The sequence below is a fragment of the Hippoglossus hippoglossus genome, chromosome 17 (genome assembly GCF_009819705.1).
Source record: "Hippoglossus hippoglossus isolate fHipHip1 chromosome 17, fHipHip1.pri, whole genome shotgun sequence".
Lineage (NCBI taxonomy): Eukaryota > Metazoa > Chordata > Actinopteri > Pleuronectiformes > Pleuronectidae > Hippoglossus > Hippoglossus hippoglossus.
In genome coordinates, this window is record NC_047167.1 from 22,376,783 (window position 1) to 22,404,134 (window position 27,352).

Below are 27,352 nucleotides of genomic sequence, written 5' to 3' on the forward strand. Positions count from 1 at the left end.
ACAGAGAGTGACATGTGACAGTAACCATTTTACTGCGTCTGTCTTTTTAAAAGGACATCACAACTCAGTCAACCTGATCCTCACACCGGCTCCGAGGCTTTTTCTGCTTTCTGCTTTTTTCATCAGAACCTTTTTTTATCCTCATGAAGCTGATCCTGTGAGCTGTTTGGAAAAACGTATCACAGGTGCTGCAAAGGGTTCATCTGTGCAGGGCAACTCCAAAAACATTTACAGCAAATTTCAACTTTAAAGTCATCAGAGAAATAAGAATTCGTACAAACAGCCTCCCTGCCCCGACAACCCCCACTCCTCAGTGGAGTTCTGGATAATAATTACCAACCTGTGATGCCATGCAGACGCTGTTAATGTTTTCTTATGGAGTTCACTCCACCACACAAAGCTCATTGTAGTCAGCGAGAATAAAGAGTCTGAGAGTCGGTGCGAGAGGCTACAACCCTCTGACAACAGGCATTTATATCCTGTTGTCAGTTTGATCTAAAGAATAATGTCACATATGTGCACAAGTGTCATTTTTGTTACTCTGCATTCAGCCTTTGGGGTTTAATGCGTTTTGTCCCAGGAAATTGTGTTGGAGCAAGTTCCTGAGTCCTGGTGTGAGATGGATGAATCTCTGCAGACATTTTCTGGAAATCTTCCTTCCAGCCCCGGAGTTAAATGTCCGAGTGATCGTGTCAATAACATTTCAAACACACGACGGACTGAAAAAAAACTCCAATACAAATATCTCATGATTAAAAAGAGAAGCAATACACGAAGAAGACGCTGACGAAGACGCCGACTTGGAAGTTTAGACGTCATGTCCTGTCTTCTGCTGCTCTACCCGGGCACCTCTACCCTCTCTGACTTTAACCCAACTTCTCAGATATTTACCAGAGCGTCCAGAGTTTTGTGATGAATGAATCAAAACAAAAACCACAAGTACATGGCTGCAATACTTTTCACAATAAGTGTGATAGTCGTACTTTCAGACCTGCCTCTGCACTGAGCTGCTACCAGATCTAAATGTGTGGAGCTGAATGAGGGAAATCAAGGAAGTAAGAAAAACGTGAGGGATTAGCAAACGTTACCTGGATAGGCTGCGTGAGGGAGAGGTTTGAAAAGCAGCTCCAGGAAACATCCCCCACTTGACATATGACCTGTCAATCTCAGTCGCAGTTTGACCTGATTAGGCTGATGAAACCAACAGAGAGCCACTTGAAACTGACTGAGACGTGTTTCACTTTGCACGTGTCAGATTTTGTTATTCCGGCAGCAACAGGCTGACAGTCACATGAAGGCGGCTCCCAAAAATACACCATGTGAACACGTCTTTGAAACACACTCGTCCCAATGAGGTGAGAGGAGTTCACTCGTTTCCAGAACAAAAGAACTGGAATCAAGAAACCGTGTTGCCCTCACGTGGCGTCATCCTGACACCGGAGCAGTGATCGTATTTGCAAAAAATATTTCTCACAATTTGAAAACAGGGCGTTGATTTGATTATATTCATTTTATTCTTCAGGGTTGTGCCCTGGATAAATATGCAGAGGACATATTACAATAACTTAATTCCTTCAAAAGCACATGACTGCCACTGGATCATTGATTTAAAATGTAAAACACAAAGCTTGGCATCATTGGAAAACTCATGATAACCATAACAAGATGATCTGTCCAGTGAATGAGTAGAATTTATCTACGTACAGTTATCTTTAAAGAGTTGATGGTTTGGATGTCAAATGAATTAATTAACGTTTTTATCTTGAATGATAAATTAGATCTATCAAAATTTAACTTAAAAAGATACGAAAATAAAAGTAATCACTTGGGACTTTGGCGTAAATGAACTAGTTTGAATATGGTAAAAACTAAAAATCAGCTCAGGCTATAACCTGGTTACTTAAGCTGCGTAAGTGCGACCACTTACCTAGCATTAGCAGCTAATTGGCGCAATCATTAAAAGGACAATAATTAGCAAAGTTAATTAAGCATTACCACTGTAATTTACGTTTTTGTTTGGGGGTAAAAGAGGGATTATAGTAAAGGCATTTAAAATAAAAACAGATGATTTGCATTGCATCTTTGCCCGGCCCCCCCCTCTGGATGCCTCCCTGTGTTTGCTCATAATGACGACGATCTAGTTATTACAGCTCAAACAGCGTCCATTGTGATGTGAATGGATACTTGTTGCCGTGTGTTTGAATGAAGAGGCCCGGTCCTGGTCGACTTAGCCGTGTGACACGCGATAGGGTCCAAATCCAAAGTGGAATGGCTGCAGGCTTCAACCTGCGCTTAAGAGGGTCACTACCGAACAAAGGGGGTTCAGTCACTCGCTGAGAGGCTGCACTCACCGAGAGGAACGTGGGGCCAAGGCACTGAGTGTGTGTCTGTGTGTGTGTGTGTGTGTGTGATTGGGGAGCGAGCGGGCACGCTGCAGGTTGGAGTTTCAATTCAACAAAACGATTCTGGAGGAGAAATGTCTGCCTCGTCTGTTTTAAAATGTCACGCCCCATTCGCTTGAGTCTTTACTCGCGTGTCTTGGACTCCTCCATCTGAAGACGCGAGGAAAGAGCGATCCAGGAAATATGTATTTAGTGAAATGAGCCGTTCTCCTCTCCCCAGAGCGTCGTCAGAGGCGACGTGAGTCTCTGACGACGCCGCTGCATCACTTTAACGGCTCCTCGGGGAGTTCGTCGGAGCTCAGACCCTTTGTTTGTACAGATGATGTGACACCGCGCCGATGATAAGGTCGGTCGGCCTCTCCTGGGTGGTGCTGTCTCGTTCCGTGTGCAGAGATGCACTGAAGTCTGCACCTTGTCGGCCAGTCGCTCCGAACACTTTCTGGAACTTTTCCTGCTAATGTCCTTGTAAAAAATGTCCAGGAAACGTCCAAGTGAGCCCACGAGAGAACACTGCAGGAAAATTCACAGCGAGCGAGTTTCTAACGCGCAACGTACGCAAAAAACTAGAAGAACACAAATATCTCAGGATGAAAAAGTAGAAGCTTCTTCTCCCATTATTTTCAATGAGCTGAAAGCGAAAACACCTGATTCACGCGGCGCCTGATCTCCGCCTCCCGAGACTTTTACGTAAATCTAGACTGGATGTTAAATTGCTATCAGATCAGTAAAGAGGGGAAATGTCGTGTGTGGTTCAGGAGGTAGAGTGGTACGTCCACTACCCAGAAGGTCGTTGGCTTGAACCCCTCCAGTCCGCATGCCTGAGTGTCCTTGAGCAAGACACTCAGCCTCCAAAAGGCTCCCTAAAGTATGTGAATGTGACTTTGAGCAGTCGATAAGACTAGAAACCAAACTTAATACAAATACAATCCATTTACTGTATATGAGTGTGTGTGTGTGTGTGTGTGTGTGTGTGTGTGTGTGTGTGTGTGTGAGGCCAAACATTTACTGACATTGTCAAAGTGTGAATGACATTTTTTGGGGAGGTTAAATTCTCACCAAAAGACAAACACTGTCCAGTTCAGTTTTCCCAAACGGTTTGTAAATGTTACGCAGTGGTTTCTGTCCACAGCTGCATCTTTGAGAAAATCAATTCAGACACTTTTTAAAAAGCCTTATTTATTTTATTTATCTTTAATCCTTCATTCCCTGTGCGTCAGGTCACACCTGCCGTCTCTCCTGCTGGGTGTGTATTGTGCCGCGCGATGAATCCATCCAAGAATGCAGCATTTCTCCAGAGAACCGATTGACGTGAAGTCTTTTATTCGGGCGGCGATATCTGTTGTCTCACATACTCCTTGTCTGCGAACATCACACGGAGGCTCGGCTTTCACAATAAAACTCCCCTCACAACGCTTCGAAATCCCCAGACATGCTCAAAACAATATCGCCACTATTCCTGAGGAATAATACAGTGAATGTTCCCGTACAGTCAAGAGCTGCAGATCTGCAGTTGGACTTCCCTCGTCCCTGTTATGTTCCCACACAGGTTTGGCAGGGAGGGTTCCTCAAATATTCAGGAATATTTTACTTCTTGAACCGAAACACTAACGGCCAAACCTGCGGAACATAGCGGCCGCCTTCGGCTTTTCACTCGGCCTGGCACGCATCATTCAGCGTCAGGCCATTTCCCACGCCAAACGGGCTTAGAGCGCTGTGAAAGGGGAAGAAAAGGAGAAAGTCCTGTCAAGTTTTTCCACTTGGTTTTGTTCTCGTCCTCTGCTCCTGTGTTTTTTCACCTCAGTATCTATTTGTCCGCTTTTCTCTTTCTCTTTCTCCCCTCTCCTCCTCCTCCTCCTCCTCCACCTCCTCCCCTCTCCTCCCCTCTCCTCCTCCTGAGCACGTCTAACATGTCATTCTTAGTCTTTTGTACCTGCAGGCCTTTTTCCCTATTGAACTCCCCACCCTCTCCACTCCTTTGGCTCTCCCTTTCCCTCTCAGGGGCCCAATTATGAGCCGGCATTAAATAAAAACATTTATATTTCTCCCCAAAAAAAGGCTTCTCTCTGTGCTTTCTCTGGACAATGAGGGCTTGTGATTCCCCCCTCCCTCCCGCTCCCCTCTTTCTGTCTCTTTCTCCTCCGAGTGGCCATTCACTGGGGGTCTCTGTCTCCCTTTGTGATTGGCTCACTCCAGGACTCCTAGGGGGCAGTAATTGTGTCTCATTAAGTCTTACAGTAGTCGCAAGGGGAGTGTAGCAGGGTGGGAAGTGAGGGGGAGTTCGCCCGCACAAGGCCCCGCAATTAGAAATCCCAGAGAGCTTGAATGGGAGCTCTAATCAGGCCACAATAGCTGGGGCTCCCTGCCATTTAGGCCAAAAAGGAAGTGTTGCCATTGTACAAACACACACACACACACATGCAGAGAGACACGCACACACACCAGGAATGCATGCAGCACAGCGGGGATGGATGTACTTGTGTGGTGGCGTCATCCCAGAGGCCAATTTAGGAAGAGTTTGGGGGGGTAAGAGAGCTTTTCACTGCCTCAGTCACGACACACACATTCATGCACGCAGAGGGTCACACACACAGGTGCAGACACACACATGCACACGTTTCCGTCCACGTTGAAGCTAAAAGAGGTCTCATTAGCGATGTTCAGGACGAGCTGGGAGTTTGCTTTCTGTTTGCTCATTTGTCGCCCTGTGATTCCTCCCGCTGCAGCGGAGCCTCTCAATTTTTGTGTGGAAAAACAATTTCTGCAAGAAGCAGATTCCAGCGGCGTAATAAAGTCAGCCCGCTGTGTTGTGGCAGATACATAAATAACCCATGCACACCGTCTCGGTGGAAATTCAGTAAATTTCAATGTCTGTGAAATACACAAAAAAAAAAAAGAAAAAGAAAAAAACATACAAATAATGATATTCCAGCACCATCTGTCTCTGAAAGGGAAATGCATTGGAAAGTGAAAACTTTGCAAAGCCTTCCTTTTTTTTTTATCTCATAATAGGAGCAGAAAGTGGGTCTCTTTTCCTCCGTTTATCTGTGTAGCGTTCCCAGGAGAAACAGTGGCTACCCCTCCTTATCTCTGTCACCGCCGAGTGCTGCAGTGGATTATGAAGTGGATTATGCAAATGCCTGACAATATATTCATATTAACAAAGGTTGAGGTTCATGCGCCCGTGCCCGGAATTTATGAATACGCAAATAATAAAATAAAAGAAAGCAACTGAATCGGCTGGAATGTGTTATCATTTAATGAAAATTAACTCGGCTCACTCAGCGTTGTGCCGCGTTGTGGCTCATTTGTTAATTTGTTGAGTTGGCTGCATCTGTCAAAATGTGATATCCAATTTAGCTGCTTTTGTTTCAATTCATTTTGGGGGGTTTCAGTGCAGCTCAATAGCCGATATGCCTGTAGGTATTATACATGGATTATTGTGTGGAAGTTTTTACTCTATTGTATCACGGAAGAAAGGATTTTCTACTGCACTGTTGGAGTTTGCTTGATATTGATCCAACTACAGAATCCTCATTGGTTCATTGTTTTCAACATGCGATCGACTGATCAAGTTTTTGTTTCTGTGCAAAGATCTGAGCTGAAAAAAACCATCTTCCTCTCGGGCCATAGATTGGATTTAAATATGGATCTGAAGTGCATCAGAATCATCTTGATCGCTGGTGGCTGGGCTGAAGCGAAGGTCATAACCCAGCCTCCCCCATGTTAGCAGATGGGACCAAAGTAAGTTTGGCTTTAATAGGATGCTATAGAAGGGTTAGGGTTAGGGGTTAGGAGTTAGGAGTTAGGAGTTAGGGGTTGGTCAAGCAATTGCTGCAACCTAGACACTGAACGATCACCAGCGAGAGATAGTGGCACCAATATCTGGATTGGTTCATCTGTAGGAAGTACACTATTACACATGGGGAAATTTGCATCTGAGGCATAACGCCTGGCAACATATAAACAGCCGTTCACACCTCTATCAGGATACCTCAACGACCCAAAGGCCGGCAGAGAGGGCCGGGCAGGCAATGTCCTGAATGTTTAGCACAGGGACTCTGAACATAGATGAACATTTTCCCATTTTCTAACCAGGATATGGACATTTTCCAGAAGAACGTTTCACTAGAATCTGTGTTTCATCCCTTCGATAGCTCAGTTGGTAGAGCGGAGGACTGTAGGTTGCATATGCTGACATCCTTAGGTCACTGGTTCAATTCCGGTTCGAAGGAGGAGTCTTTTACAGGTGGAAATTTGCATCTGAGGCTTAATGACTCAAAATATGAGTGTTCGTTCACACCTCCAGTCAGGGTACCTCAATGAACCGAGGGCGGGACAGTCAATGTCCTGAATGTTTAGCACAGGGACTCTGAAGACAAGTCGAATTGTTCCTGTTTTCTAACCAGGATATTTACACTTTTCCAAAAGAACGCGTCACTATTAAACTGGATTTATCCCTTCGATAGCTCAGTTGGCAGAGCGGAGGACTGTAGGTTGCATATGTTGACATCCTTAGGTCGCTGGTTCAACTCCGGCTCGAAGGAGGAGTCTTTTATAGGCTTAACGATCACAAGATGTCAACTGCCTCTAGTCCGGGTACCTCAATGACCCCGAAGCAGGCAGACAGGGCCGGGCAGGCAATGTTTAGCACCTTATTATTTGTAGTCTGTGGTTTGGGCCACGAGCTGCTCAGAATCTGCTGAGTGGCGACAAGCAGGTGAACTTAATGCACCGGCCGGCTCGTCGCCTGCAGGGAGGAGACAAGTGAAGGTCGTACAACAACTAATCTGTTTTACATTCAGCATATGCAAACTAAATTTACAGCTCATCTTCCAGATGGACTGGATCTGGAGTTTTGAACAAGCCAGAAAGACTTGATTTAGTTAGTGAGTTCCAGGACCGGACTAAATATGTTTCAATTACTGGATTTGATCTTGTATTTTTCACATTGGATAAAATATAATTATGTGAAAATTACAAAATCCATATTCCCTTGTGTGAGCTTTTGGAGACCCTTGAGTTGTCGCGATACAAAAGCATGAAAGCTGCTGGATGTTGTCACATGAAACATTTCTATCACTGAGTTGCTTCATTCCAAAAAACTGAATCATACATTATGATGCATCAAGAACATTCCAGGCAGTTATGGAAGTTATGATTCATCTGAGGTCAGTTTCTTTAAGAGAACACTGCACCTCTCTAGTAGTAAGGAGCAGTGAGTGGTCAGAGGTTTGAGAAACAACACGCTGACATCGAGGCTCTGAAGAAACACTGAGATTGAAAATATCCAGTTGTCTGTATTTGGGAAGCGAAGCAGCGAGCAGCCACTCTGACGTCCTCACAGATCAGGGTTACTGGTTAAAGTCACAAGTTCAAACCTGCGGGACTGTGTGGGAAGCTGGGCGCGGAAACCCTGTCTCGTCTCTCAGCAGTGACTGTTGCAGTGTCCTTCAGCAAGGCATTCCACTGTCAGCCGGGCGAAACGGAAAAGAAGGAGGAAGCTGCGTATCTGTACATGACGGCAACAAGGAGTTACTTTAAAGCTGCTCTAATCTAAAAGCTGCGATGAAATGAAACTTGATGAATTTCCCACCAACCTGCCCGGCACCAAACAGCACACAGACAAAGTCAGAGAATATCATGGAAAGAATTTATTAGTGACAACTTTGTATGAATATAACTTAAATTCTCCTCAACTAGTCTGGACTAATTTCTCTGTGTACGGTTTGAATGCTGTTCACAACCTGGTAGCTCAGCTTTAGCTCAGATGCTAGAGCTTAACCTTGTTAAGCCCAATGAGACTCATTTTGATTTGTGAATATTGGCTACACAAATAAAATGTGTAAGTGAAGTTTTTACAGTCTGGGCTAAGGTATATTTTTTTGCTGTATATGGTAAATCTTATTTTTGTAATCCCTTGATCGTGATCCCGTTCAACGCTGGTTTAAAGGAGGAGCTGAAGCTGTTACTGGGAAACAGTGTCCGACGAGCCGACTTCCCATTCTGTCGTTGAAGTCCCTGCTGTGATCGGCCATGTGAAGAAGTTCTTATCAGCAGCTTTGGACGCAACTTAACTTTAGTTTTTCCTCAGCTTTGGACAAATATTTTTTGTGTGAGCTGTGTTTCAAACCCTTTCAGGTCTCACTTGGTGGAGCGGAGGGCTGGAGGAGAGCAAACCAAGCTGATATCCTTAAGATGCTAGTTCAATTCCAGCTCAAATTAAGGTTTTGTGGGTGAAGCTTACATATAAAACAAAGTGATGCACTTCTACTCTGTCCACTTTACCAGTAATTCCCATAGAGTCAGTGACACAATCAGATGAGGAACTCGTCATCAGCAACTTTGCGTTGTTCCTGACGTCCGTGTTCCGATGTTAGTTTTTGTTTGTCTCCACTTTCTCCTGCGAGCTACATTCACTGACTCACAGGTTTTGCTGTCATGTTTCTTCTCAGCAGGTCAAACAGAGAAACGTTACTTCACTCGTTCTCGCTCTGTGGCCGTTTTTCTCACAGGTTCACTATCAGCGCCAGTCCCACTGTATCATTTTCCACACTGGGAATGATTTGCCCACACATTTTCATGACCTCATGCCAGATTACATTACAGCTCCCTGTGTCTCTGTGTGCCGGGGCTGAAAGGCTGACCAGCTGAACCAGTATGACTGGGAACTCTGTGTGTTGCGGGGCAGTGTAATGAGTCTTTGGGTGGCGGCAGCAGCGGCAGCAGCACAGACGAACCTCACGACTAATTAGTGTTGACAGCGTTTTAAGCACAATTAATGACAGTTGCGTCCCTTCTTCCTCTCTCACCCAATTGTAGGTGATAATTATTGTTTGGGACCTAATTTACACTAATAATTAACAGATGTATGCGGACAAATAGGCTTACTTTATTCTTTGCAAATCCCGGCACTATTGTGTTGTTAATTGGGCCGAATGTAAGCAGATACTCTGACATGCCCCCCCCCCCCTCCTCCTCCTCGCAGCTCCTCTCTTGAATACAGTCCTAAGCCTCTGAATAAACAGCCTCGACCTCAGGAGGTGTGTTTCTGCTAAAGCCCAGATTGAGTTTTGCCTCGTTAGCTCAGTTAAGCAAAGTGAAAAAAAAACAAAAACGATTAACTGTTTGTTTGTTACAGCAAACAATTTGAATAGAAACAGACCGTTTACAAGCCAAAGGACGTTAAGTCAATGAAAGTATATCGGACAACATTGAGTTGATTTGCACAAAATATGTGACAGACTTTATGATTATATAAGAATATCTTTCAAAGCAGTCGTTGCAAAGTTCCTCACAAAGAGGACAAATAAAAACTAGAAAACATCAAAGACAATTAAGTTAAAATCAAAGACAACTGATGATATAGTGAAAATATCTAAACTCAAAAACAACAAATACAAAATAATACAACATCATTTAAAAGTAATGTCAAGAGAAACGGATACAGGAAACATGAGTGATAGCTAAAAAACAATCAAGTAAAAGTCTGTTTTGAGAGATGATTTAAAAACAGGAAGTGGTGTTTCTAGTCTTGAGTTCATTTTTCCTTTTGAGATTTATTTTATTCCAATATTCCTGAAAACATGTTGAATTAATGTTCATTAGATCTTTTTCTGTAAAGCTTATAATCTTACACTGAGCAGTTGAATATATAAAAAACATATAAAAAATGTTTTCAGCACAATCCAGATTCTGGAACTTTTTCAGTTAATGAGTTGATGGCCTGTATATAAACTAACTCAATCCTCTTCTCTAAGCAATTTATAAAAATCACAAAATTAAATTTACGATGTTAAAATCTATAACAAACTCCCAACTACAAATAAATGATTATAAAACAATATGATCATTTTGTTTAACACATTCATGTCAAATTTTGTATCTTCCCCAAAAGTTTTGATATCGTAAACTACTGCAGATTACAAATGTTTTGAGATAAGGGATTTTTTTGTGTACTGTTTTTTTTCTGCAGCACAAACATTCAGACCCTGCAACCTGAGCAAATCCCCTAAAACCCCCTCTTAGTATTCCTGACAATCCACAACAATGTGCCATGTGAGTCTGTGGCACATTTCCACCGCGTAGATTCCCAAGTCACAATAAAGGCATGAATCAAGCTCGTGACGGCTTTTTGTATGGAGTTTCCCAGCCCACCACAGAAAGGGGGCTTAGCAGCGAGGCAGCGTGCTGTAATTGTCTCTGGGGCCGGGGCCACCCGTTCCCCCTCGCTGTCCCACTGTCAGTCAAACAATACAACGCTGCCTCCTACTTTGCCCCCCCCCCCCAACCCCCAACCTATTTACCAGGCCAGCCCCTCCCTGCTCTCACCACCCACTCTGGACACAAGGAGTGGTGACATGGTGTTTTTTTTAAGCGGTGAATGTGGACTATTAGTCAACAGCTGGGCCACGATTTATTCACAGGCTAAGTCAAGTCAAGTCAAGACATGGTGGCTTTGCATAAGCGCGCGGGCGAAGGACATGAATATAGAACAACATCACGAGCGTGTGGTTTCCAGCTCTGACAAAGGTTTTCATTTTAGTGACATACAAGCAGCTCAAGAGTCAAACTTCTCCAAATATAAATGTAGCATTGTGTGTATGTTCTACTACAGTTTATATTTGCAGCTAATATTTATTAATTTTTGTGTTTACTGTGTGGAGCAGGTCTGCATCCCTTCGATAGCTCAGTTGGCAGAGCGGAGGACTGTAGATGAGCACAGCAGCAGCTGACATCCTTAGGTCGCTGGTTCAACTCCGGCTCGAAGGAGGAGGCTTTTATAGCTTTAAGACGATGATGAAACTGAATGCCGTTGTATTCCATCCTCACCAAAGCAGTCCCATGGTCCTTATATGTCGTTATACCGTGTTTTAAGCCTTAAATCCACCAGAAGTGGCTAGGCTAGCAGACGTTAGCATTTCTGACGGCCCCTGAATGCACCTCGTCGGAGGATATCCGACATTTAGGCTTAAAACTTGGTGTAAATGACTTCGTTTCAAGTTGAATATAAATTGTGGGGCTTTCGGACACTTGGATGACACCACATGCGAAGTAATGAGGCATGTTGTGTTTTTTCTGTTGTTTTATTACGTCTGAAGCTTTGTTCACCAGTTACTTCAATTGTATTGGATTCTGCTGCAACACTGTTTACCCCTGAGACCCCAAAAGTGTTTTGTGGACTCAATTTTCATTTTTAGGTGAACTATCCCTTTAATGGAGTTTGTATATTTTTGTATATTACACTTTTTCGAGCAGAATAAAACACAGTCAGATAGAGCTGCAGCTGTGGGCTGGAATCAATCAATATGAAATCAGTATTCAGACACAGCAACAGAAAGGGTTAGTGAGAGCCCGAGTGAGGAACCACAACATGGCCTTGTGGGGTCCCGGGGGGCCCTTCTCTGAGTTTTTGCCCATGGATCCGTCCAATCAGAAGTGAGCCTGACTCTGCAGACTGATGTCTCTGTGCCTGAGCCGGCGTGAACAGCGCCTGCGGCCATGCTGACCGGTAGACAGGCAGGAGTCAATATGGCTCCAGGCTAAAGCATCTGGGAAGACAGCAACTGCAGCGAAGCAGTCATGGCCACATTTTGAACGAGGAATTAAATTGATGCGCTTTTATTTCCAGAGCATAATAACGAGTGACACAACTTAAATCCCCAGATCATTCGTAGGACGTGCAGCAGAAGAGTCCAAGTACACGGTCCAAGCTCCAAACTATAAATTATCACGGATGACAGATAAATGCCACAACAGGAAACGGGAGCTGAGGTCGAAAGATTTGCACGAAGCCAACATTCGTTTTGTGTGACTGCAGGAAATAACTGTCCTGACAGTGACCTGGCGTGCAGCACGGCCGTGCAGAGAAGCTTTCATTTGGCGTATATATTCTGACTGACGAGGCAGAAGCAGTTGTGTCATGTTGTAAAAAGCGAGCACCTGCTGGGTGTTTGTGTTGTAACTGCTGACGTTGTGTTTCTCCTCACCTGAACCGGGAGCGAACCTGGCAGGTGTCCTGGCTCGACTTCATTTGGTTAAAAACCAACCTCCACCTGAACACAGCTGACATCGTTAGGTCGCTGGTTCAACTCCGGCTCGAGGCTTTTGTAGGTGAAGCTGATACAAACAAATAAAACAAGCTGATGCATTTGTATTATTTCCATGTTACCCAGAGTTCCCATCGTGCCATCGACAGGATCAGACATGAGACAAATCTGTTAGTGGCACAGCTAAAAATAAGTTTTTCTCAACTAAAGTTGGATCGTTTTTATGTTTATTGTATCAATTTAACTTTGTTAGCTGGTCGCTGGTTCAACTCCCACTTGAAGGAGGTGTCTTAGGTGAAGCTTTCACAAAGACATGTGACCAACAAGTTGACGTCCTCGTAGGACTCTGATGTCGCTGTTACCATCGGTTACGTACAAAAATATCTGTCTGGTTTTTTTGTGTGGAATTCTGGAGGTGACACTAGTCTGTGGTAGAATTGATCAAAAAATAAAAACAAATTAAGAATATATTTCTGTTTTACTTTGATTCAGAGATGAGTCTTGGACCTGAGATTTTTCCCGAATCCAGAAAGTTTTCATATAAGATCACGAAACCACCAGGACACCTTTAAGAGGAAGAACCAACTTGGAACAACAAGATAAATATTAATCAACGTATGAAAAAGTAAACGATCCAGTCAAACTGTCAAAATAAGAAATATATGTGACGTGTGGGTCAGACATGGACACGTTGAGGCTGCTCCTCTCTCAATACTCTGCTGTGGTGGAATGCTAATGACGGTGAATCACAGGTCTCCGGTCGATGTGCTGGAGGGAGCGAGGAAGTGAGGAGACCACCCAGATCTCCTCCCCTGTCTCCCTCTGAAACACTTAGCAGTGTAATTATATGGGAGTGACTTGTGGAAAAAAAACACTCTCTGTGCAAATATGGATTTAGTCCCAGACAGATGCTTGTGTCTGCGTGCCGCTGAGCAAGCATTACCGACACGGCACATCCAACTGGCCTGAAACCACCAGAGGTTACATAAGAATGGAGAGGGGGGTGTTTGCAGGACAGATCTGGATTGTTGAGACAAGGTCATTGGTCATCCTTCATTAAGGAGGTGATGTTTTCTCCCCCTGGCCATTGGTTTGTTGATTTGTCAGCAGGATTATGCAAAAACTACTGTTTAGATTTCTCTAAAATTCATGGAAGGATGTGACATGAGCCAAGAAAGAACCCTTTTAATTCGAGGGCAGATCACAGGAATGAGATGGGTTATTTGTTTTTTTTACGCAGGATTTGTAGACTTCATTTAGTTGCTTGTTCGTGTCCAGTTTTGTCCGTTGTGTGTCCAGAATAAAGTTTGTCTGATTATCAGCAGCGTTACACAAAATCTACTGATACATTTGTGTGAAATTAGTTTTTTTTCTATGAAATAGAAAGGGGGCAGATCACCACTTCTTATCACCACATTTTCTCTGATTTCCCAGAGAATAATTAACGGATCTTGATGCATATTTATGGGACTTGTATTAATGTGTTTGTGCAGTTTGGTGCAGATCCAAACAAAAAGCAAAAAAGCAGATTTAATTGTGGGTTCAATAAAAGGACTGTTGGGCCTTGGCGGACGTTTGCACTCCACTCAAGTGTTTTTTTAACTTTGTATTTGCTGACTTATAACACAGTTCAGTAACGTTTGTTCCTAAGTGTTCAGGCTCAGTGGTTTTCACTGTCTAGTGTTCCCTGGTAGGATTCATTAAACCCAATGAATCATTCTTGAAATGGTTGTACACAGACTCATTTACACCTGATGTTTACACGTGACCTGCATCTGCATGTCTGTTCAAGGAAAACACACGTTATTGTGAGGTGGATGAAGAACTGGACCACTCACGTCAAATAGGTCAGTGCTACTGCTTCAGACTACAATATTCTCATGAAATTGAAAACATGGCAAAGAAGGAATCCTTTCACTTAGTAATACTGGATATAAACGTTATAAATAGCTTGTAGCTAAGAAACAACTTGACCTCAGTGCTGGCGACTCGTCCTCGTCTCTCTCTCTCGTATGAAACCTTATATCAGTATTTGGTCAATCCAATAAACATCTGTATCAGCAGCAGCACAGATCCCACAGCCCGCTGAGGCCGTTCCTCTTTTTTCCTTGAGAGGCTCCAGTGTTTGGGTTTAGAGAAAACACAACTGAAAACAAACACAACATTCAGAAGTATAGACAATACTGGGGTGGCCGGGCGAGTGCTGCACATTCCTCTCCATTTGAGCTAATATTCTGTGCTGAATGTAATTACAGGGGAAATTACGGGTTCCCATGCGCAGGGGGGAGTTGGTAACCTACAGCAGGGACGGACTCTAACACTACGAATGTCCCTCTGTCATTGTGGGAGCAGTGCTAAATGCATTTCCCAGAATTCCAAGGCTCAGGCTTGACATGGACCAAATTTCCAGAGGGGTCCTGTCAACCAGCCGGACGGCTCTCTGCTAAACAGAACAAACTCAATCTCTGCTGCAAAGATATTAATTTATGAATTTTCCAGCGACAAACTGTACTACAGAGTGAGCTCAGTGGCTGCGGAGGGAAGATCTCAGCTGTAAAACAGATGTGGAGAAAGCTCTTTTCGAAGTAATGAACAAGTTTCCAATCTGCACTCGGCTTCTGAGGGAGTTCAACAGCGATACATGATATCTATCACTGAAAAGTACATGATTTTGGAAGGCAAGTATGTGAGCATGAGGACAGAAACACGAGACCAATCTGTTGACATAATGTCTCTGCTGAACTCAATATGACAAAAAGTAATGTGAAGTCTAAGGACCTCAACGACCCAAAGGCAGGTAGAGAGGGCCGGGCAGTCAAAGTCCTGAATGTTTAGCACAGGGACACTGAAGATTGATGAACATATTCCCATTTTCTAACCAGGATACGTACATTTCCCAAAATAACGCAACACTGTTTTGCATGTTTTATCCCTTCGATAGCTCAGTTGGCAGAGCGGAGGACTGTAGGTTACATATGTGGACATCCTTAGGTCGCTGGTTCAACTCCGGCTCGAAGGAGGAGTCTTTTACAGGTGGAAATTTGCATGTGAGACTAAACGACTCGCAAGATATCATCAACCATTCACACCTCCAGTCAGGGTACCTCAACGACCCAAAGACAGGCAGTCAATGTCCTGAATGTTTAGCACAAGGACCCTGACGACATTTCAAAATGTTCCTCGTTTTCTAACCAGGATACGAACATTTTCGAAGGAGGAGTCTTTTACAGGTAGAAATTTGTATCTGAGACTTAGAGACTCGCAGGGTTAGGGTTAGGTCGCTGGTTCAACTCCGGCTCAAAGGAAGAGTCTTTTACAGGTAGAAATTTGTGTCTGAGACTAAACAACTCGCAAGATATCATCAGCCGTTCACACCTTCACTCAGGGTACCTCAATGACCAAAAGACAGGTAGAGAGGGCCGGGCAGTCAATGACCTGAATGTTTAGCACAAGGACTCTGACGACTTACGACGACTTACGTACATTCTCTAACCAGGATACGTACATTTTCCAAAAGAATGCTACACTGTTAAATTTGGTTCAACCCTTCGATAGCTCAGTTGGTAGAGCGGAGGACTGTAGGTTACATATGTTGACATCCTTAGGTCGCTGGTTCAACTCCGGCTCGAAGGAGGAGTCTTTTACAGGTGGAAATTTGCAAGTTAGGCTAATCAACTCCCAAGACATCAACAGTCGTTCACACCTCTATCAGGGTACCTCAATGAGGTAGAGAGGCAGGTATAGAGGGCCGGGCAGTCAATGTCCTGAATGTTTAGCTAAGGGACTTACGACGACTTACGTAAATTTTCTAACCAGGATACGTACATTTCCCAATATAACGCAACACTGTTTTGCCTGATTTATCCCTTCGATAGCTCAGTTGGCAGAGCGGAGGACTGTAGGTTACATATGTGGACATCCTTAGGTCGCTGGTTCAACTTGGTCCCGAAGGAGGAGTCTTTTACAGGTGGAAATTTGTGTCTGAGACTAAACGACTCGCAAGATATCATCAGCCGTTCACACCTCCAGTCAGGGTACCTCAACGACCCAAAGACAGGTAGAGAGGGCCGGACAGTCAATGACCTGAATGTTTAGCACAAGGACTCTGACGACTTACGACGACTTACGTACATTTTCTAACCAGGATACGTACATTTCCCAAAATAACGCAACACTGTTTTACATGTTTTATCCCTTCGATAGCTCAGTTGGCAGAGCGGAGGACTGTAGGTTACATATGTTGATATCCTTAGGTCGCTGGTTCAACTCCGGCTCGAAGGAGGAGTCTTCTACAGGTGGAAACTTGTGTCTGAGACTTAACGACTCGCAGGGTTAGGGTCCAGTCGCTGTTTCAGCTCCGGCTTGAAGGAGGACTGTTTTACAGGTGGAAATTGGAAATTGGCTGTTAGGGGGTTGGACTTAGGGTTAGTCGCTGGTTCAACTCGGTCCCGAAGGAAGAGTCTTTTACAGGCGGAAATTTGTGTCTGAGACTAAACAACTCGCAAGATATCATCAGCCGTGTATACCTTCACTCAGGGTACCTCAACGACCAAAAGGCAGGTAGAGAGGGCCGGGCAGTCAATGACCTGAATGTTTAGCTAAGGGACTCTGACGACTTACGTACATTCTCTAACCAGGATACGTACATTTCCCAAAATAACGCAACACTGTTTTACATGTTTTATCCCTTCGATAGCTCAGTTGACAGAGCGGAGGACTGTAGGTTACATATGTGGACATCCTTAGGTCGCTGGTTCAACTCCGGCTCGAAAGAGGAGTCTTTTAAAGGTGGAAATTTGCATCTGAGACTAAACGACTCGCAAGATATCATCAGCCGTTCACACCTCCAGTCAGGGTACCTCAACGACCCAAAGACACGTAGAGAGGGCCGGGCAGTCAATGTCCTGAATGTTTAGCACAAGGACTCTGACGACATTTCAAAATGTTCCTCGTTTTCTAACCAGGATACGAACATTTTCGAAGGAGGAGTCTTTTACAGGTGGAAATTTGTATCTGAGACTTAGAGACTCTCAGGGTTAGGGTTAGGTTGCTGGTTCAACTCCGGCTCAAAGGAAGAGTCTTTTACAGGTAGAAATTTGCGTCTGAGACTAAACAACTCGCAAGATATCATCAGCCGTGTATACCTTCACTCAGGGTACCTCAACGACCCAAAGGCAGGTAGAGAGGGCCGGAATGTTCTGAATGTTTAGCACAAGGACTCTGACGACTTACGACGACTTACGTACATTTTCTAACCAGGATACGTACATTTCCCAAAATAACGCAACACTGTTTTATATGTTTTATCCCTTCGATAGCTCAGTTGGCAGAGCGGAGGACTGTAGGTTACATATGTGGACATCCTTAGGTCGCTGGTTCAACTCCGGCTCGAAGGACGAGTCTTTTACAGGTGGAAATTTGCGTCTGAGACTTAACGACTCGCAGGGTTAGGGTCCGGTCGCTGGTTCAACTCCAGCTCGAAGGAGGAGTCTTTTACAGGTAAAAATTTGCATCTGAGACTAAACGACTCGCAAGATATCATCAGCCGTTCACACCTCCAGTCAGGGTACCTCAACGACCCAAAGACACGTAGAGAGGGCCGGGCAGTCAATGTCCTGAATGTTTAGCACAAGGACTCTGACGACATTTCAAAATGTTCCTCGTTTTCTAACCAGGATACGAACATTTTCGAAGGAGGAGTCTTTTTCAGGTGGAAATTTGTATCTGAGACTTAGAGACTCGCAGGGTTAGGGTTAGGGTTAGGTCGCTGGTTCAACTCCGGCTCAAAGGAAGAGTCTTTTACAGGTAGAAATTTGTGTCTGAGACTAAACAACTCGCAAGATATCATCAGCCGTGTATACCTTCACTCAGGGTACCTCAACGACCCAAAGGCAGGTAGAGAGGGCCGGAATGTTCTGAATGTTTAGCTAAGGGACTCTGACGACTTACGTACATTTTCTAACCAGGATACGTACATTTCCCAAAATAACGCAACACTGTTTTACATGTTTTATCCCTTCGATAGCTCAGTTGGCAGAGCGGAGGACTGTAGGTTACATATGTGGACATCCTTAGGTCGCTGGTTCAACTCCGGCTCGAAGGAGGAGTCTTTTACAGGTGGAAATTTGCGTCTGAGACTTAACGACTCACAGTGTTAGGGTTAGGGGGTTAGAGTTAGGGTTAGGTTGCTGGTTCAACTCGGTCCCGAAGGAGGAGTCTTTTACAGGCGGAAATTTGTGTCTGAGACTAAACAACTCGCAAGATATCATCAGCCGTGTACACCTCCAGTCAGGATACCTCAACGACCCAAAGGCAGGTAGAGAGGGCCGGGCAGTCAATGTCCTGAATGTTTAGCTGAGGGACTCTGACGACTTACGTACAATCTCTAACCAGGATATGTACATTTTCCAAAATAATGCTACACTGTTAATAAAAGATTGAAACCTTCGATAGCTCAGTTGGCAGAGCGGAGGACTGTAGGTTACGTATGTGGACATCCTTAGGTCGCTGGTTCAACTCCGGCTCGAAGAAGGAGTCTTTTACAGGTGGAAATTTGCATCTGAGGCTTATCCACTCCCAAGATATAAACACCTCTATCAGGGTACAGGGTACCTCAACGACCCAAAGGCAGGTAGAGAGGGCAGTCAATGACCTGAATGTTTAGCACAAGGACTCTGATGACACTTCAAAATGTTCCTATTTTTCTAACCAGGATATGTACATTTTAGAAAAAACAATGCTACACTGTTAAACAAGATTCAACCCTTCGATAGCTCAGTTGGCAGAGCGGAGGACTGTAGGTTACATATGTTGACATCCTTAGGTCGCTGGTTCAACTCCGCCTTGAAGGAGGAGTTTTTTACAGGTGGAAATTGGCGTCTGAGACTTAACGACTCGCAGGGTTGGGGTTAGGGGCTTAGAGTTAGGGTTAGGTCGCTGGTTCAACTCGGTCCCGAAAGAAGAGTCTTTTACAGGCGGAATTTTGTGTCTGAGACTAAACAACTCGCAAGATATCATCAGCCGTGTACACCTTCACTCAGGCTACCTCAACAACCCAAAGGCAGGTAGAGAGGGCCGGGCAGTCAATGACCTGAATGTTTAGCTGAGGGACTCTGACGACTTACGACGACTTACGTACATTCTCTAACCAGGATACGTACATTTTCTAACCAGGATACGTACATTTACAAAAATAATGCTACACTGTTAAAAATGATTCAACCCTTCGATAGCTCAGTTGGCAGAGCGGAGGACTGTAGGTTACATATGTTGACATCCTTAGGTCGCTGGTTCAACTCCGGCTCGAAGGAGGAGTCTTTTACAGGCGGAAATTTGTGTCTGAGACTAAACGACTCGCAAGATATCATCAGCCGTTCACACCTCCAGTCAGGGTACCTCAATGACCCAAAGGCAGGTAGAGAGGGCCGGGCAGTCAATGACCTGAATGTTTAGCACAAGGACTCTGACGACATTTCAAAATGTTCCTTGTTTTCTAACCAGGATACGAACATTTTCCAAAATAATGCTACACTGTTAAACAAGATTCAACCCTTCGATAGCTCAGTTGGCAGAGCGGAGGACTGTAGGTTACGAATGTTGACATCCTTAGGTCGCTGGTTCAACTCCGGCTCGAAGGAGGAGTCTTTTACAGGTGGAAATTTGCATCTGAGGCTTAACGACTCACAAGATATAGACATATAAACAGTCGTTCACACCTCCAGTCAGGGTACCTCAACGACCCAAAGGCAGGCAGAGAGGGCCTGAAGATGCAATGCAACACACAGACAACAATCTGTACATACTCCAAATGATTATAACTCTACAACTATTTAAAGTATTTGCAACACAGTGCGATATCATGTAATTAGTTTCATCACAAAGCAAAACACATTTTCTGACATCGACATGTACGTTTTCCACCAGAATGTTGCATTCAACAGTTTTGCGAACATGCTCCATTGATGGATGGATATTGAACCTGAAGACGGTTTCGTAGCTGCGATGAACTCATACAATTTTTCACCACATTTCCTATTTTTGTTCACTCATTTTTATAAATACGTGGTGCATTAGTTTAAAATGCTGAAAGGCATGACACAAATTACCTTCCTCTGGTGGATGCTACATTCTCCAGGCTGTTATGTGGCCAACGGAGCTGCCAGGAGAGAGCGTGCCTGCCTGTCTGTCTCTGTTCCAGCTTGTCAAACTGGCTGCCTGCATCTCTATCTGTCTGTCTATCTGCCACAGGCTGCTATTAATTTGTGGGCTAAACGTTGCAGGTTTTGAGTTGAAGCCATACATGATCACTCACCAGGGAATCTGTCAGCGGTGGCAATGTTTTACGTTACATTTGCGGCAGTTGGCTGACACTTATCCTGAGTGACACTTGGAGGGGGGGGGGGGAAGTCAAACCAGCTTCTTTTTGTAGACGTCCACGATGAGATAAGATAAGACAACGTTTATTAGTCACATTGTGGGGAAACTTGTGTTGCAGCAGTAAAGGGGATAGTTAAAAATAAGAACCAAATATTTAAAACCTATTCCTAAACATGCACACACGGAAAGACACAAAATACATATAATAAAGACAACGTTAACAGGATTCAGACAGCGTTAGAAAAGACAGGGCTCAAAAGTGAGGAAGAACCGCTGCAACAGGCTGTCACTGATAAGGTGTCATCGCCATAAAGAAAACAACAACAAATAAAAATATTTTAAATGCAACGAGAAGGGGTTAACGTCTCCGAGTGCCACTGTCAGCCAGATGTCGGCAGCTGTCCTGCTGCCAAAAGTATGACTCGCTCGTCCTGGCATTTAGCTACCTGACAAACCAAACACAACACTGCTGTCATGGTTAAAACTGCTTAGCCACAACACGGAAACATCAACATTCATTAGCTACCAACTTTCCATAGATTTTGAAAGGTGATCTTGCTGATGTTAAAAATCATCGAGGTGCTTTTCCCCCCCAGGAAAACGTCTGCAGTCACACCAGCCTTTTGCAGGTAAGATTAGACGTCCATGCAAATAACATACTTTGTTTCGCGTCATATTTCATCTATTTCACCATCTGAGATCCACAGTTGCGTAACATGATAGTTCAACAACAAAAAGGAGAGTAATATTGATGCATAAACCACAAACACCACAGGTTTTCTGCACAGCTCCTTTCTGGCATTACTTTTTAAATGTATCTCTAAACCCAGGTCATGTCCCAAATCCCCCAAAATCTGGTTCAAGGACGTAGCAGGGAAACAGGAGTCAGAAGAACAAAATAATCAAGTGGGTGTTAAATGTTTGTTCCTCTGGTTCCATGTATTTGAAACATTGTGGAGAAACGTGTCCTTGACGGGAGGGAGGGTGTGAACACTGCTATCTTCATCGTGTTTAGAAGTCTCTCATTCCAGCCTTCACCTTTCAGCTGAGTTTCTTGAGCTGCTTTCAGACCTGCACTGAACCGCGAATATATTTTCCTGAAATCATTCGCATGTGAGAAAGTCAGTTTCCGTAGCTTTTCCTGCCTTCTGGGAAATGTCCGGTCCCAATTTCCAGATGCTTCTCTCAGCTCATGTCAGAAAATGGCTTTAGTTAATGAAACGAACCAACCAACTAAGGATTGTGAAATCGGACAACTGCATAATTCTACTTGTGTGTCTCACCTGAATAATTACATCCTGTTCTGCCAGCGCTGTAAACACTGACGCAATGTCCTTACCTGTGGAAGCTAGTTGCAAAATCAGTGTCATATAAATCATGGTTCAAAACTGGTTCTGCCACATGTCACATGTTTTAATTTCTCAAAATACAAATCTCTTCATTGTCTCTTTTGCAGCTTCAGTTTGCAGGAAATCATTTAGTAGGAATGAAGTCGTCTCAGCAGCAGTGAAAGTTTCACACACACAGTTTACTTTGGATACAGACACAACCTCGTGTTTACAGACGAGAGGGGAAGTGAGTTTCTGACCCTCCTCAGCTGTGTGTGGTCTTCCTCTCTGGCTCGTCGGGAAACACCTGATGCAGTTACACGGCTATTTTCCAATGAAGTCTGATAATATTTTGTGCATGTGATATGAGACAAATTCATCCCCAAACTTTAAACCGATACCTCTCTGTCGTCACAATCGTCACTTTTCCATCAGACGATTTTCAGCTGGTTCCCAAAGACACGTCGGTCTGCTCTATACAGCTTTATACAAGCTCGTCTGATATCTATGTGAGTGTCGAAAAGAATATTCATGCAGTTAATATTAGAATTAAACAATTTTAAATAACAAAATCCATAAACAAAAAGGCTAATGACTAATTAATTGTTTTACTACCTCCTCCCATCCGGTCGACACACAGCTACACTATCCTCTCACAGAGAGCTGCAGTAGTAACCGTTATGTAAAATAATAATTACATGTATGGAAATAAAAACATGAGAATAGACACCCAGTCTTTCTCAAGATGACAGCACTTAATTTTCTCACATTTCAGGATAGAAATCTTGAACTTCGGATTAAAAACAGACTGTTGATGCTTCCAGCTAAAACTCACTCCATGACCACCCAGTTAAAGAAATTCAATTCACCACAGTACAAAACCGCGCCAGTCACAGACGTCCGTGTCCATGTCAAGAAGAAACCACAACGTCTCCCGTAGCAGAATTAATGCATTTGCTGGTTTGGGTTAGAGAACGCATGTGTGTGTGTGTGTGTGTGTGTGTCCAGATCGATTTCAATTCCAGTGCACTGTTCTGGCACGGCAAAGGATGGAAAATAAAAGAGGGAGACAAAAAATGAAAAGGTGAAAGAAGAGATGCGCGGAGCAGGCAAGCCGAGCCGCAGCAGCCTGAGCGGCGGCAGGAGAAACAACAGGAGGTAAATTTGTAGAAGAAGAGGTCGGAAGAGAAAAGTGCCGGTGTCGAGGAAGGGAAGAAGAAGAAGACCGGAGGAGAAGTGGACCGCTGAGAGGGCAACAGCAAAGGTCAGAGGGAGCCAATCAGGATCTGCAGCCTCCTGCTTCCACCATCACTCTATGTGTCTGATGGGAAATCCCCCCGAGAAGCCGCTGACCTTAAACAAAGAGGAGACGGGAGAGAGATAAGGGAGGAAATGACAGAAAGGACAGAAGAGGGAAGGAAAGGAGGAGAGAAAAGACAGGAAAGACGGTTTCGGACATTGATTTACCTAAATTTGGTTTCTTTCAAAGCTACGAACGAATTCTACAAACGTCTATCTTTCTTTTTTGTCTGTATGTGGAACGCAAATATCTGGCAAACTGTTCATCTAGTTCACTACACACTTGGCCCGAGGAAGTGTCGAGACAAGTTGGGTCTCACAAAGTCTTTAGCTGGATACAGACAAATCAACTTCCTGTTAAAAGGCCTTGTTAGCTGAGTTTTTTATTAACTAATCCATTACTTAGTTTACACACAGGCAGTAAGAAGCATGTGCTCAGACAGAAGCTGTGTGTGTGTGTGTGTGTGGGGGGGGGGGTCTTAAAGTGTGTATTGTGCTGTCTGACTATTCTCCTTGTCTGTTTACGGCTCGTTAGCATTGAAAAGCTTTGGACTAAATGCAGTTTGGGGCTTTGGGGGATTATTTGTCCATTAGCTGATTAGGGACGCTCACTACTGTTCCACTAACACACTGAAGACCGGGCCAGATTACATGTGGGGCAGCAATTAGAGCGACAGCCAGGTGCCACAAACTACACAATCACCTCTGAACACTACACACACACCACAGCCATTTCAAATAGTATTTAAAAGTTTGTAGCTGCAGCTTATATTCCACCACAATGTGTACTTTTATATACAGTGAGGTTGAAATACTGAGGATTTTGTGAAAAACTCGAACGTAGATGCCCAAACTGAATATTTCCTTTTAGTCCTCGTCCACGTGGGAATACAAAAAATGTCACAGCAAGCGGGGGGGCATGATGCTTCTATGTCTCACCTCCTGCCTGGATGTTCTGGAAATGTTCCTGTCGTTGGGGAACATGCCTTTGGAAGTTCATGCCTGAAAACTGCCTAAACTTTAATTACAATATTGTAGGATTACGTTAGGACAACAAACATCTGTTCTGAGGGAAACATAATTGTGACTGAGTGAGTTTTGACACTGAACATAAAATCACGGAGGTGTGTAATCGTCCAACGTGGATGTAATTTAAAGGATTTTGTAGAAACAGCGAAGAAATATACATTCGCCGTATTCTGCCGAAACCTAATCAGAACTCGACCGAACACAATCAATCAAAACAACTCAACCATCAACAGCTGACTCATGTGAACAGGATACGAGTTTATTCTTTGATTTAGTCCAATATGGACGACGTCTTATGGACGATGTTGTCATCTGCCTTTGCTCAGAGTTAAAATTGAAGAGGGGGGGGGGGGGGGTTTAATGCTCTCATATTCCAGAATTCCTCAAGTTTCACGTGTGTGAGAAATCGCATGAAACGTAGCTTTTCCCCGACCTGCAGTACGAACACATGATGGATTGTAAATAAAGATGTCAGCCCCCAAAAGTGAACCCAAATCATCTGTATCGCCCCCTGGTGGCCGGCTGCACTGGAACTCACAAACCCCATCTCCTCCGTGTTAGCAGATGGGACATAGACCAAACTAAAAAGTCAAAGAATGTCTCCCTCACCTTTCACTTTCTCTCCCGTTGTTTCTCCCCCTCTCTCCCACATACACACACACACATACACACCCACACACACACACACACACACACACACACTTACAGCCCTCGGGGCAGCGCTGGCTAATGAGCCGCTGGCTGCTCTGTCCTGTCAGAACAGAGAAATGACCTCGCTACCAGCGCTGCAGCCGTGCTCGGCCTGTGGAGAAGCCGTCCAGAGCAGCAGCATCTTTAAAAGGATTCAGTGCGGCTGAGCGTGAAATCCAAATCTCTCATGGAGGATATCCTTGTTTAGACAGATGTTATAACCACAACCACCTGGAAGCCTGGCTGCGTGTGCACCTGAGGGCTGATCTGTCCGCATGTATGTTTGTTTATGACTGGATGTTGATTGTAAAGTCATACATGCAGCCTACAGTTTAGATCTAGATTTCACCACATGATGTCTGTCTCTGTCTCTTCCCATTAGGAAAAAGAATAATTGTTTCCTCACACTCCTGCAGAGTCCTATATCCCAGAAGAGACCAAAAAAAAGGGGATAAATCCCCCAAATACTCTACGAATCTGTCCATTTTCATTGTTTTGTGATGATGCTGCGGAACCTTCTGTGTATATAAAACACACAAGCACAGGAACGTGTAGAGATAAAGAGCGGGAGCACGTAGGAGGTCTGCTGTCGTCAGTGTGGAGCAGGCAGCCGAGGGAGGGAAGCCGTGACACAGACATCAGCATGTTGCTGTCAACGCTCTGCGGCGTGTGTCGGCTCAGTGCCGAGGGGAAGGGGAACCCCGCTGAGAGGAGAGTCCACGGAACAGCTCTGTGTGTGTCTGTGTGTGTGTGAGAGAGAGAGTGAACACTGCTGCTGCTGTAATTCACCACAGCTCTTCACAATCTACTACACACACTGTTCTCTGTGGGTACGATGTTCATATGCACACTGTCCTCGTTACGAGCTGATTACATTGAGGCTTCAGTTACTACGTCGACTCTAACGAGGACAAACACTCAAGTTGCACTTCTTTACTTCTAGTTTAGAGATTCAGGCTAAATCCATAATGTCCTATAGTCTTTTTTAAAAAGACAAACAAGCCTTTAAGATGCATAGCGGACATAATATCCATCCATACTAACAAGAAAATACCCCATGCAACCATGTTGCGTTCAACGCTGCTAGTTGAGGCTGATGCCGTTTGTTTTCTTTTGGAGAAAAGGTCACACAACGAATCAGGAAAGGGTACGACGTGCCGGATGAGACCTAATCAGGTTCTGCATGTCTGCGTCATGGTTTGCAAGCCTCAATTCCATTCCCCCGAAACGTTTATGCTGAATCCCGCCTGCCTGCTAAAGATGGTAAAATCTTTATGGATGGCCACTGACCTGGGTAGGATTTGTTTTCCGGTTCTGCAGATGGTCAGTCTTTTGTGTGGGAGAGAGGGGAGAAGCAATCTGTCATGTTATTTTTCATTTTCCACTTTTACAAATAGATGGATGTGGGTCCATGATTTAGTTATTTTTGTTTAAAGTGGACGGCAGCGCCCCCTAACGAAAACCAAGTCAGCTGCATTTCCAAAAGTCTCAGTTCTATGGACTCAAAGGCAACAGAGTGGTGCGTTCAGTGTGGATGCAGCCTCCGGGTAATTTCTGGAGTCCGACAAGATAATTAAAAAGGAAGACAGTCCTCTGTGTGTAATTTCTGTCCCTTGTCATCCGTCTTCACTCCAGAGTGGTGGCTTCGTGAAGTTATAGCTGCAATAACTTTGATTATCCATAGATTTAATTGGAACATTTGGGAAATAAGAGTCTTACATAAGGGGATCATCAGATGCAGCTGATGAAGATGAAGTGTCATCACAACTGTCATTGAATGCTGTTGAAGAACTTTCTAATTAATTCATGGTTTGGAGATTGGTGGGATTTGTTTTGCGGGGGCACAGTGGAGTGCAAAGTTAATCTAAAGTTCACATCGTCTTACAACTGTTCTCTCAAATATCTGTTAGTATGGATAGATTAGATAAACAATTCACTGAAGTCCTACTCTAAAATATGTTGTGGAAATGTTTAAATAGCCAAAGTGTAACGTTTGAAAGTGTGTCAGCTTCGTACATCAGAGTCGTATATATCCCAGTGTGTTCCCATCTTCCCCACTGCCACTCATCTTTACTTTCTCTTCCTCTTCCGTTCAACCTTCTCCTCCTTCTCCTCCTTCTCCTCCTTCGCCTCGCGCTCTCCGCTCTATTCAGGGTCAGCGGCTCCTCAGCAGGACGTCCAA

At 44.2% G+C, this 27,352-nt stretch overlaps 10 non-coding genes across 10 annotated transcripts; all 10 read left to right on the forward strand.

The window, feature by feature from the left end:
- Positions 1 to 6,546: 6,546 nt before the first annotated feature.
- Positions 6,547 to 6,634, forward strand: trnay-gua. Its single transcript is given in 2 exon segments — positions 6,547 to 6,583; positions 6,599 to 6,634. It is a non-coding gene; the product is annotated as a tRNA-Tyr (tRNA).
- A 224-nt stretch (positions 6,635 to 6,858) lies between these two features.
- On the forward strand, positions 6,859 to 6,946 carry trnay-gua. The gene is given in 2 exon segments: positions 6,859 to 6,895; positions 6,911 to 6,946. It is a non-coding gene; the product is annotated as a tRNA-Tyr (tRNA).
- A 4,131-nt stretch (positions 6,947 to 11,077) lies between these two features.
- trnay-gua lies at positions 11,078 to 11,171 on the forward strand. The gene is made up of 2 exons: positions 11,078 to 11,114; positions 11,136 to 11,171. It is a non-coding gene; the product is annotated as a tRNA-Tyr (tRNA).
- A 4,208-nt stretch (positions 11,172 to 15,379) lies between these two features.
- On the forward strand, positions 15,380 to 15,467 carry trnay-gua. The gene is given in 2 exon segments: positions 15,380 to 15,416; positions 15,432 to 15,467. It is a non-coding gene; the product is annotated as a tRNA-Tyr (tRNA).
- Positions 15,468 to 15,993: 526 nt separating this feature from the next.
- On the forward strand, positions 15,994 to 16,081 carry trnay-gua. Its single transcript is given in 2 exon segments — positions 15,994 to 16,030; positions 16,046 to 16,081. It is a non-coding gene; the product is annotated as a tRNA-Tyr (tRNA).
- A 560-nt stretch (positions 16,082 to 16,641) lies between these two features.
- On the forward strand, positions 16,642 to 16,729 carry trnay-gua. Its single transcript is given in 2 exon segments — positions 16,642 to 16,678; positions 16,694 to 16,729. It is a non-coding gene; the product is annotated as a tRNA-Tyr (tRNA).
- A 1,027-nt stretch (positions 16,730 to 17,756) lies between these two features.
- On the forward strand, positions 17,757 to 17,844 carry trnay-gua. The gene is given in 2 exon segments: positions 17,757 to 17,793; positions 17,809 to 17,844. It is a non-coding gene; the product is annotated as a tRNA-Tyr (tRNA).
- Positions 17,845 to 18,463: 619 nt separating this feature from the next.
- trnay-gua lies at positions 18,464 to 18,551 on the forward strand. Its single transcript is given in 2 exon segments — positions 18,464 to 18,500; positions 18,516 to 18,551. It is a non-coding gene; the product is annotated as a tRNA-Tyr (tRNA).
- Positions 18,552 to 19,670: 1,119 nt separating this feature from the next.
- On the forward strand, positions 19,671 to 19,758 carry trnay-gua. The gene is given in 2 exon segments: positions 19,671 to 19,707; positions 19,723 to 19,758. It is a non-coding gene; the product is annotated as a tRNA-Tyr (tRNA).
- A 239-nt stretch (positions 19,759 to 19,997) lies between these two features.
- trnay-gua lies at positions 19,998 to 20,085 on the forward strand. Its single transcript is given in 2 exon segments — positions 19,998 to 20,034; positions 20,050 to 20,085. It is a non-coding gene; the product is annotated as a tRNA-Tyr (tRNA).
- The last annotated feature ends 7,267 nt before the right edge of the window (positions 20,086 to 27,352 follow it).